We start from the raw sequence: 15,733 nt of genomic DNA, 5'->3' as shown, positions 1-15,733 counted from the left end.
GTTCCCGGACTACGAGGTTGGAAGCTGCAGGTGGGAGATCTCCTGAGGTGATGAGGTTCTGTATGGTCTGGGAGATTGTTTGGTGATGGGTGGTGGGGTCATGATTGAGGGCACAGTCAGAGGAGGTGTCTTCGAATTGGCATCTGGCTTCAGCAGTGTAGAGGTCAAAGCGCCATTCACCCCCTTTATCCGCTGGTTTGATGGTGAGGTCGGGATTGGAGCAGCGGGAGTGGAGGGCAGCATATTGTGAGGGTGAGAGGTTGGAGTGGGGGAGGGGGGTAGACAGGTTGAGCTGGTTAATGTCTCGGCGGCAGTTGGAAATGCCTCCAACTGCAACAAGGACAGAACTCCCCGGTCTTCATCTTCCACCTTACCAACCTTTGCATAAACCGCATCATCCGCTTAAATTTCTGCCATCTCCATACGGACTCCACCACCAGGGGGGTATTTCCCTCCCTACCACATTCCACTTTCCGCAAAGCCTGTTCCCTCTGTGACTACCTGGTCAGGTCCACGCCCCCCAACAACCCACCCTCCCCACCTGGCACTTGCCCCTGCCACCACAGGAATTGCAAAACCTGTGCCCACGCCCCCTGAACTCCATCCAAGGTCCCAAGTGAGCCTTGGACATGCAGGTCCTGGGCATCGTCCACCACTGCTCCCTCACCACCCGATGCTTGGAGGAAGAACGCCTCCTCTTTCGTCTCGGGACCCTTCAACCCCAGGACATCAATGTGGACTTCACCAGTTTTCTTATTTCCCCTCCCCCCACCTTAGCCCAGTTCCAACCTTCCAGCTCAGCACCATCCTCATGACTTGTACTACCTGCCAATCTTCCTTCCCACCTATCTGCTCCACCCTCCCCTCTGACCTATCATATTCATCCCCACCTCCATCCACCAATTGTACTCTTTGTGACCTTCTCCCCAGCCCCCGCCCCCCCCCCCCCCCCCCCCCCCATTAATTTCTCCACCCCGGAGGCTCCCTGCCTCCATTCCTGATGAATGGCTTTTGCCCGAATTGTTGATTTTCCTGCTCCTGAGATGCTGCCTGACCTGCTGTGCTTTTCTAGCACTACTCTAATCTAGGCACTAATCTGCCCACCCTACCAACTTGTGATCTTTTGAATTTTACACCGTCTTCCTCATACTTCTCGTCAGTACATTTATTTCTATCACCCAACGTCAAGAATATTAACATATAGTAGGAAAAGAAAGGGTCCTAATACTGACCCCTGTATTATTCCCTCCCAATCTCATGTATTTTAAATTGTTTCCTTTGTTTCTTGTGTAAGACTTCTTTGAAAACCTTCAGAAAATCCCAATGCAGCACACCCATCTCCCATATATGCTCTGTGAGTAACATCCTCAATATCTTCAACAGATTTGTCAAGCGTGATTTTATTTTTGTAAATCCATGTTGGCTATCCAATCAGATCATTATTGGCACATAATCAGAAATTGCTGGAGAAAATCAGCAGTTCTGGCAGTTTATGTGGAGAGAAAGCGGAGTTAAAGATTTGGTCCACTGACCTTACTTCAGGTTCTTCACTGGACCCTTCACCCCAAAAGCCTTAGTGTTAGACTATAGAATCATAAAATCCCTGCAGCGATGAAGCAGGCCATTCGGCCCATCAAGTCCTCTGAAGAGAATCCCATCCAGACCTGCTCCCCCATCTCTGTAACCCTACATTTTCCATGGGTAATTCACCGAGCCTGAACGTCCCTGGACACTATGGGCAAATTAGCATGGCCAATCCATCTAAGCTGCACATCTTTGGACTGAGGGGGGAAAGACACGGAGATAATGTGCAAACTCCACACAGCCATCCGATGGTGAAATCGAACCCAAGATCCGAGGTGTGTGAGGCAGCACTGGTAACCACTGTACCATTTCACAAAGGTTCTGTGGAGAGTCTTGGGACCTTTTATGAATTAGTGAACAAATCAGAATGATTTTGAAGTGCAGCTGTTTAATATTGGAGATGCCAGAAGATTGGAGAATTGCAAATGTCATAGGCTAATTCAGAGGAGTATGTAAAGATGCACAGCAGTTACAGGCCAACCTTGGTGGTTGGCAATTTTCTAGAAACAATAATTCAGAGTAAAATTTATAGTCACCTGGGTAATACAGGTTAATTCAAGAAAATCAGTGTGGATTTGTTTTGCTAAGTTTTTTTTTCGTGGAGGCAACAGGATGTTTTAATGGGGGTAATACTGCTGCTCAGTTCCAAAAGTCATTTGACACAGTGGAACTCAACAGATCTGTGTGCAAATTTACATCTCTCGTAATACAAGGGACAGTAACAACATGGATGTAATATTGGCTGAGGAACAGAGAGTAATGCCTAATGGATGATTTCAGACTGCAATAAGGTTTGTTGTGCAGTGTGTATGGGATTGAGACCCTTGTTTTTACTGATTTGTATGAATGATCTAGATTTTTGTGTGCGGGGCACAATTTCAGCACTTGCCAATGATATGAACATGGAAGCATTGTGAAGTCTGTGGAGAACAGTGTACAACTTCAGAAGTTCAAAGTTAGTGACATGGATGGACAAGTTGCAGATTAAAGTTAATGTGGAGAAGTGTGAAATGATTCATTTTATATGAAGAATACAGGGTTGAAATAGTGGGCACAATTCTAAAAGGGATGCAGGAGCAGGGGGGGCCCTGGGAGAAGATGTAGATGAGTCATTAAAGCTGTCAGGACACATTCAGAGGATGATCAGTAAAACATATAGGATCCTGGGTTTATTAAATGGAAGCAGAGTGTACAAGAGCAAGGAGATTATGTTATATCTGTGTAAAATACCAGTGTTACTTTAATTGGAGGATTGAGTCAGGGTACAACACTTTGGGAAGATTGCGAAAGCTTCGGAAGGATTGTAGAATAGGTTGCCAAGAATGTTCCAGGGATGACGAACATCAGTGATGCTGACAGATTGGAGAATTTCCTCCTTGGAATGAGAAAGTTGAGAGGAGATTTGAATGAGGTGTTCAAAATCATGAGGGATCTGGGGAGAGTAGATAGGGAGAAACAGTTCCCATTGGCAGTGTTCCCCTGTCAGATGGTCAGTACTGAGGGATTGTGGCACCTATGAGGGTCAGTACTGAGAAATATTGCATAGTTAGAGAGTCAGTATTCAGGGAGTGCAGCACTGTTGGGATCAATACTGAGGGAGTGTAGCACTGTTGGGATCAGTACTGTGGGAGTGCAGTACTGTTGGGATCAGTATTGAGGCCGTGCAGAACTGTTGGGATCAGTACTGAGGGAGTGCAGCCCTGTTGGGATCAGTATTGAGGCCGTGCAGAACTGTTGGGATCAGTACTGAGGGAGTGCAGCACTGTTCGGATCAGTACTGAGGGAGTGCAGCACTGTCTGGATCAGTACTGAGGGAGTGCAGCACTGTCGGGATCAGTACTGAGGGCGTGCAGCACTGTCGGGATCAGTACTGAGGGCGTGCAGCACTGTCGGGATCAGTACTGAGGGCGTGCAGCACTGTCGGGATCAGTACTGAGGGAATGCAGCACTGTCGGGATCAGTACTGAGGGAGTGCAGCACTGTTGGGATCAATACTGAGGGAGTGCAGCACTGTCGGGATCAGTACTGAGGGAGTGCAGCACTGTCGGGATCAGTACTGAGGGAGTGCAGCACTGTCTGGATCAGTACTGAGGGAGTGCAGCACTGTCTGGATCAGTACTGAGGGAGTGCAGCACGGTTGGGATCAGCACTGAGGGAGTGCAGCACTGTCGGGATCAGTACTGAGGGAGTGCAGCACTGTCGGGATCAGTACTGAGGGAGTGCAGCACTGTCGGGATCAGTACTGAGGGAGTGCAGCACTGTCTGGATCAGTACTGAGGGAGTGCAGCACTGTCTGGATCAGTACTGAGGGAGTGCAGCACTGTCGGGATCAGTACTGAGGGAGTGAAGCACTGTCGGGATCAGTATTGAGGCCGTGCAGAACCGTCAGGATCAGTACTGAGGGAGTGAAGCACTGTCGGGATCAGTATTGAGGGAGTGAAGCACTGTCGGGATCAGTATTGAGGCCGTGCAGAACTGTCGGGATCAGTACTGAGGGAGTGAAGCACTGTTGGGATCAGTATTGAGGCCGTGCAGAACTGTCGGGATCAGTATTGAGGGAGTGAAGCACTGTTCGGATCAGTACTGAGGGAGTGAAGCACTGTCTGGATCAGTATTGAGGGAGTGAAGCACTGTCGGGATCAGTACTGAGGGAGTGAAGCACTGTCTGGATCAGTACTGAGGGAGTGAAGCACTGTCGGGATCAGTATTGAGGCCGTGCAGAACTGTCGGGATCAGTATTGAGGGAGTGAAGCACTGTCTGGATCAGTATTGAGGGAGTGAAGCACTGTCGGGATCAGTACTGAGGGAGTGAAGCACTGTCTGGATCAGTACTGAGGGAGTGCAGCACTGTCGGGATCAGTATTGAGGGAGTGAAGCACTGTCTGGATCAGTACTGAGGGAGTGAAGCACTGTCTGGATCAGTACTGAGGGAGTGAAGCACTGTCTGGATCAGTACTGAGGGAGTGAAGCACTGTCGGGATCAGTACTGAGGGAGTGAAGCACTGTCGGGATCAGTACTGAGGGAGTGAAGCACTGTCTGGATCAGTATTGAGGGAGTGCAGCACTGTCGGGATCAGTACTGAGGGAGTGAAGCACTGTCTGGATCAGTACTGAGGGAGTGAAGCACTGTCGGGATCAGTATTGAGGCCGTGCAGAACTGTCGGGATCAGTATTGAGGGAGTGAAGCACTGTCTGGATCAGTATTGATGGAGTGAAGCACTGTCGGGATCAGTACTGAGGGAGTGAAGCACTGTCTGGATCAGTACTGAGGGAGTGCAGCACTGTCGGGATCAGTATTGAGGGAGTGAAGCACTGTCTGGATCAGTACTGAGGGAGTGAAGCACTGTCTGGATCAGTACTGAGGGAGTGAAGCACTGTCTGGATCAGTACTGAGGGAGTGAAGCACTGTCGGGATCAGTACTGAGGGAGTGAAGCACTGTCGGGATCAGTACTGAGGGAGTGAAGCACTGTCTGGATCAGTACTGAGGGAGTGAAGCACTGTCTGGATCAGTACTGAGGGAGTGAAGCACTGTCTGGATCAGTACTGAGGGAGTGCAGCACTGTCGGGATCAGTATTGAGGGAGTGAAGCACTGTCTGGATCAGTACTGAGGGAGTGAAGCACTGTCGGGATCAGTACTGAGGGAGTGCAGCACTGTCTGGATCAGTACTGAGGGAGTGAAGCACTGTCGGGATCAGTACTGAGGGAGTGCAGTGCTGTGGGAGGGTTGGTACTGAGGGGGTGCTGCACTGTCCAAGGGTAGGTACTGGGGAAGTGCTGCACTGTCCGAGGGTCGATGCTGAGGGAGTGCTATATTGTAGGATGGTCAGTAGATTAGATTAGATTAGATTAGATTACTTAGATTACTTACAGTGTGGAAACAGGCCCTCCGGCCCAACAAGTCCACACCGCCCCGCCGAAGCGTAACCCACCCATACCCCTACATCTACATTTACCCCTTACCTAACACTACGGGCAATTTACCATGGCCAATTCACCTAACCTGCACATCTTTGAACTGTGGGAGGAAACCGGAGCACCCGGAGGAAACCCACGCAGACACAGGGAGAACGTGCAAACTCCACACATTCAGTCGCCTGAGGCGGGAATTGAACCCGGGTCTCCGGCGCTGCGAGGCAGTAGTGCTAACGTGCCACCGTGCCGCCCATACAGTACTGAGGGAGTGCTGCACTGTCTGGGGGTCAGTACCGAGGAAGTGCCCCACTGTGCGAGGGTCCGTACTGAGGGAGTGCCGGCGCTGCCGAAGATGACTTCTTTCCGATTAGATTTTAAACGTGTCATTATTTACCGGGGCGGAGCAATTTACAGCGACTGAATCCTTCGGAAACAACTTGAGTTTAGAATTTTCAGTGTTGACCGCTGCCATATTTACGTTTGTGAAGGGAGGTGGAATGGGAATCGGGAACGTTTGGGCACAGTTTCTTTCATCAGTTGATTCCGTGCTTTCTCATTCCAGTGATTATAAATACAGATATCTTTTTAATTGCTTCATTTATTTTCCAGCCTCTGTGTTGGTAAACAAACAGAAATTGACTCTGTAAAATATTCAGCTTTAATTCAGGCTTTGAATCTGGGTGCTGTCGGGAGTTTTGACCCTGGTGAACCAGTAACAGGAGTATTTTGACCTCGATCCGATTTGCACAGCATTGTCTTGGGTTGTTTGGACTTCGCGTAGACTTGGGGAGGCCTCATATCATCAACTCTTCTAGGTGGAACTGAAGGAGAAAAGCAGTGTGCTGTGTGAGTTGGTGCAGGAACTTTGCAATCAGTTGGGTTGGGTGCAGCATGTTTTTTTGGAAAGTTTACAAGAGAGCGCCAAGAGGCAGGGAATGAAAGGAATGCTGGTGTTTGGAATGCAGAGCTTTTTTCCTGTTTGTCTCAGAGACTCGGGTCCTGTTGTTAGTCAGACTAACAGCACCCGTCTCAGACTTGCATCTTCTCAAAGCTCACAGCGCGACTATGTTGAGGGAAGTGATCAGAGCCAAGCATTTCCAATACAGGAATAAGCTCCACAGGAAATAGTGGCAGCTCACAGTATCGACGGAAATTATTCATCATTCACACAGTTTCTGCAAAAACTCTTGACATTAAGCTGATAAGAAAAAAAAAGAATGAGGCAAAGCTGAAAAGTCGTTAATATATGCATCTCTCGAGAAGCTTACCAATAATAGTGCATAAAGGGAGACCATTCAGCCAATCATGCATGTGCTAGGTGTTAGTAGGATTCAGTCGCACGTTCCTGCTCTCTGCCACTGGCCTGAATATTTTGCGTTTTTGAGAGTTCCATTGAACTTGTTTTCAGCTCCCTTTCTGGTACTGTCTTTCATCCATAACAATGTTTCTTAAATCTATTTTACTTCACCACCCATCTGTCCCATCCATCAGATTTCCAGTGCATGCTGGGTGATTTTTTAATTGAATCATAGAATCCCTATAGTGTGGAAACAGGCCAATCGGCCTATCGAGTCGATACTGACCCTCCAAAGAGCATCCCACCCTATCCCTGTAACCCTGCATTTCCCATGGTTGATCCACATAACCTACATATTCTTGGGCACTATGGGCAATTTAGCACAGCCAATTAACCTAACTTACACATCTTTGGACTGTGGGAGAAAGCTGGAGCATCCCGAGGGAACCCATGCACACACATGAAGAATGTGCAAATTCCACACAGACAGTTGCCCGTGGATCGAATTGAACCTGGGTCCTTGCGGCAGTGAGACAGAGTGCTAACCAAGGAGTCACTATGTTACTTTCAAAGGCTCAGTCCTAAGTTGAATTTTGTTAATGACTCCAATTTGCTGGATGTGAACTGAGAAAGAATTATTGTGGTTGGACAGTGACTAATCCCCATTTCAGGGACATTTTAAACTTCATACAGAGCAAATGTACTGGGCTGTGGGTAACCAACCACTGGCAGTGCGTGCTTGGGGTAGTTCATTGTCAGCAATCCTCCTTTTTCTGCTGAGTATCAAGATTTGTTTAATTATTAGTGAAATAGGATAGACCATTGGTGAGTCTTTAACAATGAGAGGAACTAGTCTTATGTTGCAAGAGGCAGTTTGTCACATGATCGCAAAAGTTATAAGTTACATTGCCGAGATAAGCATAATTACTTAACACTCAGGACCAGAGATGCTGCATTTGCTTCTATCAGTATCTCATGCTAAACTACTTCACCTCCATGTAGAGACTGTTTAACATCATCTGACTTGGGCGCTGCTTAACGTAGCTTCAACATGTCAGAAACATTACCATGTACAAAAATTCTGTCGGCAATTTGTGTGCAGGGACACAAGGCTCATCAATTTGTTGTGATGTTTTGAGGAGCAGTGCCTTTGACTCTTCTTGTAATGTTATGGGAATTTTAATAAGAATCTGAACAGGTGTTTGGGTCATGTTGCATAAATTATCACATGTTTAAAGACAAATATTGGAGTTACAATTGAATGAGTTTCTCCAGAGACCTCTTCAAGTGCTGCATGTTGATACACTGTTTGTTCAGTGTCCAGACAGTAGTGCAGTAATGAATGCTGTGATGTTTTGGAAACCCATATGCACATAACAATGTAATTATTGAATTTTCTTGAACAATTTTACACAGAGACCCTGTTTAATATCCCATCAGAAAGATAACCAATTTCAACAATTCAACAGCACTTTCTCCCACTGACAGTCAAACTGGATGATCAACTTCTGGAGCATGTGTCCATTGTCCATTTCTCTGTCTGTGTGTTGTTCACAATTTCCCCTCTCTGTTTCTCCTTCCTTTCTTTATCTGTCTATCTACCTGTGCTGGTCAGTTCCTCAGGTGAAAGTGAATACAACGGAGAGTGCCCTTCATCTGGAGTGAGGCTGGGAGCCTCAGGGGTGGAGAGACAAATAGGAGGGGGGTGGGGCTGGGGGCAAGGTAGCTGAGAGTGCAATTGATGGATGGAGGTGAGTGGATAAAGGTGATAGGTCAGAGGGGAGGGTGGACTGGAATGGTGTAAAGATAGATGGACAGATGGGACGGGTCATGAGGCTGGTGTTGAGCTGGAAGGTTGGAACTGGGGTAAGGTGAGGGGAGGGGAAATTAGGAAATTAGTGAAATCCACATGAATGAATAGGGTTGGAAGTTTTGCGAGGTGGAAGATGAAGCATTCTTTCTCCAGGCATCAGGTGGTCAGGGAGTGTCAATGGAGGAGGCCCAGGACTGGCATGTCCTCGGCAGAGTGGGAGGGGAATTGAAATGTTCGGCCATGGGCCGTTTGGGTTGATTGGTGCGGGTGTCCCGGGGATGTTCTCTGAAGCACTCTGCGAGTAGGCCTCCTGTTTCCCCAATGTAGAGGAACCTGCATTGGGAGCAACAGATACAGGAAATGACATGTGGAACTGCAAGTAAAACTCTGATGGATGTGGATGGCACCTTTGAGGCTGTGGATGGAGGTAAGGGGGAGGTGTGGGCGCAAGTTTTGCAGTTCCTGCTTTGGCAGGTGAAGGTGCCAGGAGGGGAGGATGGGTTGTTAGGGGGTGTGGACCTGACGAGGTAGTCGCAGAGGGAACAGTCTTTACGGAAAACGGATAGGGCTGGGGAGGGAAATATACCTCTGGTGTTGGGGTCCATTTGTAGGTGATGGAAATGGCAGAGGATGCTGCGATGTACACGGAGGTTGGTGGGGTGGAAGGTGAGGACCAGGAGGGTTCTGTGGTTGGAGGGGTGGGGTTCGAGGGCGGAGGTGCAGGATGTGGATGAGATACGCTGGAGGGCTGGAGGTCAGTTCCTCAGTTGACTTGTGACATCCAATGTAATTGGAAGTTTAATTATGTAAATGATATGTTCAGAGACAGTCAGAAGGGATCATGGATTTCCCTGGACTTGAGATGCAAGAAGTCTAGTATGAAGGGTAGTATACACCAAATGTATTTACAATCTACAGGGCTTTACATGTTGTATTTGGCTCTGTGTAAGAGGGATGCAATGTATGTGCAGTGTAGCTGGATTTAATGACTCTTACAAAACACATGCGGTGTTGAATTATAAACTATTTCTCCAGCTCCCTAATGTCTTTGATCAGCCTAGCCATTTATTCCAATCTGGAATGAGCAAACTCTCTAGAATTATGATGAGTTTATGGAACAGTAACAGGCCATTTGACCAAACCTTTCTACAATAGTATTAATACTATACAGAGCATCCCAGGCAAGGCTTTCATTGGATACCTTAAAAAAAACAGTTTTATTACTTTAAAGAACTCCCTCTGATCATTTTTCAGACTTCTGTTTTCTTAAAAAAAGGTCAGTTTATTCAATCTTTCAAGGTAGGGACAATCAAACTCAGCAAACAATTTCAACCTAAGTTTTGCTGTTTCCCTGTTCTCAGGCAGTGCAACAAAGCCTTTATGTACTAACTTCGTCAAATCTAGCTTCACACTAGGCTGTTTTTCTCACTTCAAATGTGAGACCACCTCCCCACAGAACTTTGAGTTAAGATATTCATTGTATTCCATGTTGCTAGAGCAATAAAGCTGTTTTCATTATTACTAGTAAAACTTACATTGACAGATAACACTTCTGGCAGAAATCAATCCTAATTGGTGAGTGTGGGTTCTGATAGAATTTATGACAACTGTGTGTGGGTCTCCTCAGGTTTGCACGGTTTCCCAAATCACTCAACCTTAGCTTCTCCTTTAAAAGGCCCACAATTTAACCTTACTACATGTATGTGTGGTGCAACATTTCCTGTGTGGTTAATCTGGAAAATATGGCAAGTTAATGGACGACTAGCATCAGGGCCACTGCTGTTTGTTATTTTTATAAATTACCTGAATGTGGGCGCAGAAGGATGGGTTAGTAAATTTGCGGATGACATTAAGGTCGGCAGAGTTGTGGATAGTGATGAGAATCGACATTTCGGGCATGAGCCCTTCTTCAGCAATGAGGAAAGTATGCCATGCAGGCTAAGATAAAAGGTAGGGAGGAGGGACTTGGGGGAGGGGTGTTGGAAATGCGATAGGTGGAAGGAGGTTAAGGTAAGGGTGTTAGGCCAGAGTGGGGGTGGGGGCGGAGAAGTCAGGAAGAAGATTGCTGGTTAGGAAGGTGGTGCTGAGTTCGAGGGTTGGGACTGAGGCAAGGTGAGGGGAGGGAAAATGAGGAAACTGGAGAAATCTGAGTTCATCCCTTGTGGTTGGAGGGTTCCTAGGCGGAAGATGAGGCGCTCTTCCTCCAGCCGTCGTGTTGCTATGGTTTGGCAATGGAGGAGTCCAAGGACCTGCATGTCCTTGGTGGAGTGGGAGGGGGAGTTGAAGTATTGAGCTATGGGGTGGGTTGGGTGGGTTGGTTGGTGGTGGAGGGTTGCTTTTCAGACTTGAGGCCTGTGACCAGTGGAGTGTCACAAGGATCAGTGCTAAGTCCACCACTTTTCGTCACTTATATAAATGATTTGGATGTGAACATAGAAGGTATAGTTAGCAAGTTTGCTGTTGAGAGCAAAATTGGAGGTGTAGTGCACAGCAAAGAAGGTTACCTCAGATTAAAATGGTATCTTGATCAGATAGGCCAATGGGCTCAGAGTGGCAGATGGAGTTTAATTTAGATAAATGTGAGGTGCTGCAATTTGGAAAAGCAAATCAGAGCAGGACTTATACACTTAATGGTAAGGTCCTTGGGAGTACTGCTTAATAAAGGGACCTTGGAGCGCAGGTTCATAGCTCCTTTAGAGTCGCAGGTAGATAGGATAGTGAAGAAGGCGTTTGGTGTGCTTTCTTTTATTGATCGGAGTATTGAGTATAGGAGTTGGGAGGTCATGTTGCAGCTGTACAGGACATCGGTTAGGCCACTTTTAGAATATTGCATGCAATTCTGGTCTCCTTCCTATTGAAATGATGTTGTGAAACTTGAAAGGGTTCAGAAAAGATTTACAAGGATGTTGCCAGGGTTGGAGGTTTTGAGCTATAGGGAGAGGCTGAATAGGCTAGGGCTGTTTTCCTGGAGCGTCGGAGGCTGAGGGGTGACCTTATAGAGGTTTATAAAATCATGAGGGGCATGGATAGGATAAATAGACAAAGTATATGTCCTGGGGTGGGGGAACCAGAACTAGAGGGCATAGGTTTAGAGTGAGAGAGGAAAAATTTAAAAGGGGCCTAAGGGGCAACATTTTCACGCAGAGGGTGGTGCGTGTATGGAATGAGCAGCCAGAGGAAGCGATGTAGGCTGGTACAATCGCAACATTTAAAAGGCATTTGGATGGGTATATGAATAGGAAGGGTTTCGAGGGATATGGGCCAAGTGCTGGTAAATGGGACTAAATTTGGTTGGCAAGGACGAATTGGATTGAAGGGTCTGTTTCTTTGCTGTACATCTGTATGACTATATGACAGTGTGAGTACTCCCTCAGTACTGACACTCTGACAGTGCGGCACTCTCTCAGTACTGACCTTCCGACAGTGTGGCACTCCCTCAGTACTGACCCTCTGACAGTGCAGCACTTTCTCCTTACTGACCCTTAAGTGTCACATTCCCATAGTTTTGATCTTTAAATATTAATACCATCCAGGGACCTTCATAATACATTCAACTGACACTGTCTCCTATCACAGAAATGTTCTGTTGGGGGAAAAGACCATTTGGCCCATTGTGTCTGCATGGTCTCTTCAAAAAAGCATCATTACTTACTTCCAATTTCTGCTTTCTCCCCATACCCTTGCATATTATGTCTTTCCAAATAACCATAATGCCCTCTTGAATATCTCAATTAAACCTGCCTCGATCACACTTCCAGGCAGGGTCTTCCAGACCCCACTACTCGTGTAAAAATGGTTTATTTCCCACATTACACTTGCTTCTTTTGCATATCACTTAAAATCAGTGCCCTATGTTTCTTCATCCTTTTACAAACGAGCACAATTTCTCCCAGCTCCATCGACCTGCTCGTAATTTTGAAAACATCTTATACCCACTTATACTTTTTCTTTCTAAGGAGAACAATCCCAAAGTCTTCACTCTAATTTTTTATTCATCTATCCTATTACCTCTGTAATTTGTGCACATATACATCTTGGACCTTTGCTTCTGCACCCTCTTTAGAATTATATCCTTTATTTTATATTGTCTTTGAATGTGCATTACCTGTCACTTCTCAGCATTGAATTCCCTCTGCCCACTCCACCAACTTGCCTCTTAAAATTATAGAATACAGTTTCCATCTCTCTTTGGAAATTTAGTGCCATGATTGACTGATGCAGTTTCACTCTGGGAGGTATGAAGTGATAGATCTGGATTGGAGGGCTGAACATAGGGCTAGCTAGGAAAAGATTTAATATAAAATGGAAGCAGAGGAACTCGATCTGTGTACCCTAACCTTTGGTAGTAGTTGGCCAAGTTGAGAAATTCTCTAAAAAGACATTTGGGATCCTTAAACAAGTCGAGGAAATGTTAAACTTTCTCAGAAGTTCAGATAGTATCTGTGAGGAGAAACTGAGTGAACTAGTGACAAAGCAACCTGAAGCTCTGGTAATGTGTTTTCAAAATCGGAGCAGGGAGGGAGTGAAACACTGGCCTTTGTGTTGAGACCAGAAAATATTCCTGGGATCAGGCAGTGACTTCCTAAACTCAGCGGAGTTTCTGCAGAGACTCATATTGCTATCTATAGGTCAGACACTGCTCCGTTTCAAAGGTTTGGAGACACCGGTGTTGGGCTGGGGTGTACAAAGTTAAAAATCACACAACACCAGGTTATAGTCCAACAGGTCTATTTGGAAGCACTCGCTTTTGGTGCACTGCTCCTTCATCAGGTGGTTGTGAGAATAAGATTGTAAGACACAGAATTTATAGCAAAAGTTTACAGTATGATGTAACTGAAACTACATATTGAAAATATTCAGTATGTAATTTCAGTTACCACTGTAAACATTTGCTATAAATTCTGTGTCTTACAATCTTATTTTCACAACCACCTGATGAAGGAGCAGTGCACCAAAAGCTAGTGCTTCCAAATAACCCTGTTGGACTATAACCTGGTGTTGTGATTTTTACCCATTTCAAAGGGAATGAGTTGGGCTGTGTGAATGCAGTTTGAATGAGTGAGTGAGAACGTGGGCTTGTAAATGAGGCCTGGCCACGCTCAGACATTGTGTGTCTGGGAGTGTCACAGGGCTGCACTTGGGCTCTCCGAAAGCTGCGGGTAACTAAAACAAAAATCAGCTACTTATTTTGAAGAGGTGTGTCACAGGTGATATGTGACAAATGAGGAGAGAGGGTCAATGGGTTCAGTCTAGGGTGTGTCTTTCAGGGTCTGCCACAGATTACTCAGCTGACACAGAGCGGTGCAACAATCCAGTTTGGTTTCTGGTGTCTCATAGGCTGGTTGTAGTTTGGAATGTTGTTTGTTTGGTGGATTAAAACTCGGTTTGTTTTCTGACAGGCTCTTGCCTCTTGCACGTGAGTGATTGCAAGTGTAATGTAACCTCAGTCCTTGTAACCATATCCTCCAAATCCATGTAGTCACTGAAACTCAGAGTTCATCAGACACTCAAGAAGCTACATTCAATGGAATGAAGCTGGGCACGGCTCTGTACAATGGCTGGAGTCTGCAGGATTAGCTTGGGGCAGCATCAAGTGTACAATTACTCCCAGAACTCAAGGTTCAAATATTTGTACAGAGTAACTATGTTTTAGAAACTCTAGTTAGTTGTTGACATTTGTTTCTTCCCTGTTTACCAGCCAGTTGTAGAAATATCTCCCTCTCCTTCCCTCTCTCTCTCCTCCCTTCGCTATTCCCCCCCACTCCAACTTCTCAATCTCCTCCTCCATACACTCCCCTCTTCTCCCTCTTCCCCCTTCCCCCTTCCCCCTTCTTCCAACACCACCCTCTTCCAATATCACCATTTCTCCTCTTCCTCTCCCTCTTCCCCACCCTCTTCCAACACCACCCTCTTCCCCACTGCCCTCTATCCCTCTTCCACTCCATCTTCCCTTCTCCCTCTTCTCCTCTCCTCCTTCCCCATCACCCTCTTCCCTTCCATCTTCTCCCCTCCTATCATCCCTTTTTACACCTTTTCTGCTCCCTTCTCCATCTGCCGCCATTCCGCTAACTCATGCCCCACTTTCACCAGATTCATACCACATCTTCTGTCCCCCCTCCCACTCTCCCACCTCTGTCTCTCCTGCTTCCCTCACCCCCTTACCTTCCCTTCCCCCTCCCTCCCTCACCCCCTTCCCTTCCCTTCCCCCTCCCTGTCCCCCACAATCTTCCACTTGCCTACCTCCCTCTCTCTTCCTCTCTGTCTCCCCCCACTCTCTCCTCCTCCCTTTCTCCCTCTCCCCTTCCTCTGTCCCCTCTAACCCCCCTCACTCCCCTCTCCCCCCTCCCTACACTGCCCTCTCTCCCCATCCCCCTCCTTCTCTCCTCCCCTTCCCTCTCTCCCTTCCCCCTTCCTTTCTCATCCCTAAACCTCTCTCCCCCCTTGCACCCTTCCCCTCCCTCCCTCCCTCCCTCCCTCCCTCTCTTCCTCTCTCCCTCTCTTCCTCTCTCCCTCTCTCCCTTCCCTCCCTCTCTCCCTTCCCTCCTCTCTCCCTTCCCTCCTCTCTCCCTTCCCTCCTCTCTCCCTTCCCATTCTTCTGTTTCCCGCCTCCTTCTCTCCTCCTCCCCCCTTCCTTTCCCCTCTCTCTCCCTCCCTCTCTCCCTCTCTGCTCTCCCTTCCCCCCCTCTCTGCTCTCCACTTTTCCCTTCCCTCCCTCCTCTTTCTCCCCATCCCCCTTCCCCTTCTCCCTACCCCCTCCCGCTCTCCCCCCCCTCACCCCCCTCCCTCCTCCCCCGCTCTCCCCCTCCCCCTTCTCCCCTTCCCTGCCTCCCTCCTCCCTGTCTCCCTCCTCCCTGTCTCCCTCCTCCCTGTCTCTCCCCCCCCCCCGTCTCTTTCCCCCCCCCCAGTCTCTCTCCCCCCCCCCCCCCGGTCTCCCCCGCCTGTCTCCCCTTCCCCCCTTCCCTCCCTCCCTTCCATCCCTGTCTCCCCCCCGCCTGTCTCCCCCCCTCCCTGTCTCCCCCTCCCATCTCTGCCCCCTCCCTCTCTGTCCCCTCTCTCCCCCTCCCCCTATCACTTCCCCCTCCCCCCATCACTTCCCCCTCCCATCTCTGCCCCACTCCCATCTCT

General features: G+C 47.7%; 1 protein-coding gene across 8 annotated transcripts in view; it reads left to right on the top strand.

The window, feature by feature from the left end:
• Positions 1-15,733, top strand: part of lpp (LIM domain containing preferred translocation partner in lipoma) — a 389,509-nt gene that overhangs the window by 33,582 nt on the left and 340,194 nt on the right. Inside the window, exon 1 of one of the 8 annotated variants that reach the window (XM_072572193.1) lies at positions 6,327-6,344. The exons of the other annotated variants lie outside the window; for them this stretch is intronic. The gene's annotated coding sequence lies outside the window, so the exon portion shown is untranslated. Of the gene's footprint in view, positions 1-6,326; positions 6,345-15,733 lie in introns of those variants that run through there. 8 annotated transcript variants of the gene reach the window in all.

This window comes from Chiloscyllium punctatum, chromosome 6, assembly GCF_047496795.1.
Source record: "Chiloscyllium punctatum isolate Juve2018m chromosome 6, sChiPun1.3, whole genome shotgun sequence".
NCBI lineage: Eukaryota > Metazoa > Chordata > Chondrichthyes > Orectolobiformes > Hemiscylliidae > Chiloscyllium > Chiloscyllium punctatum.
Note: the sequence above shows the minus strand (reverse complement) of the source record. Positions and strands in the feature narration are given on the sequence as shown.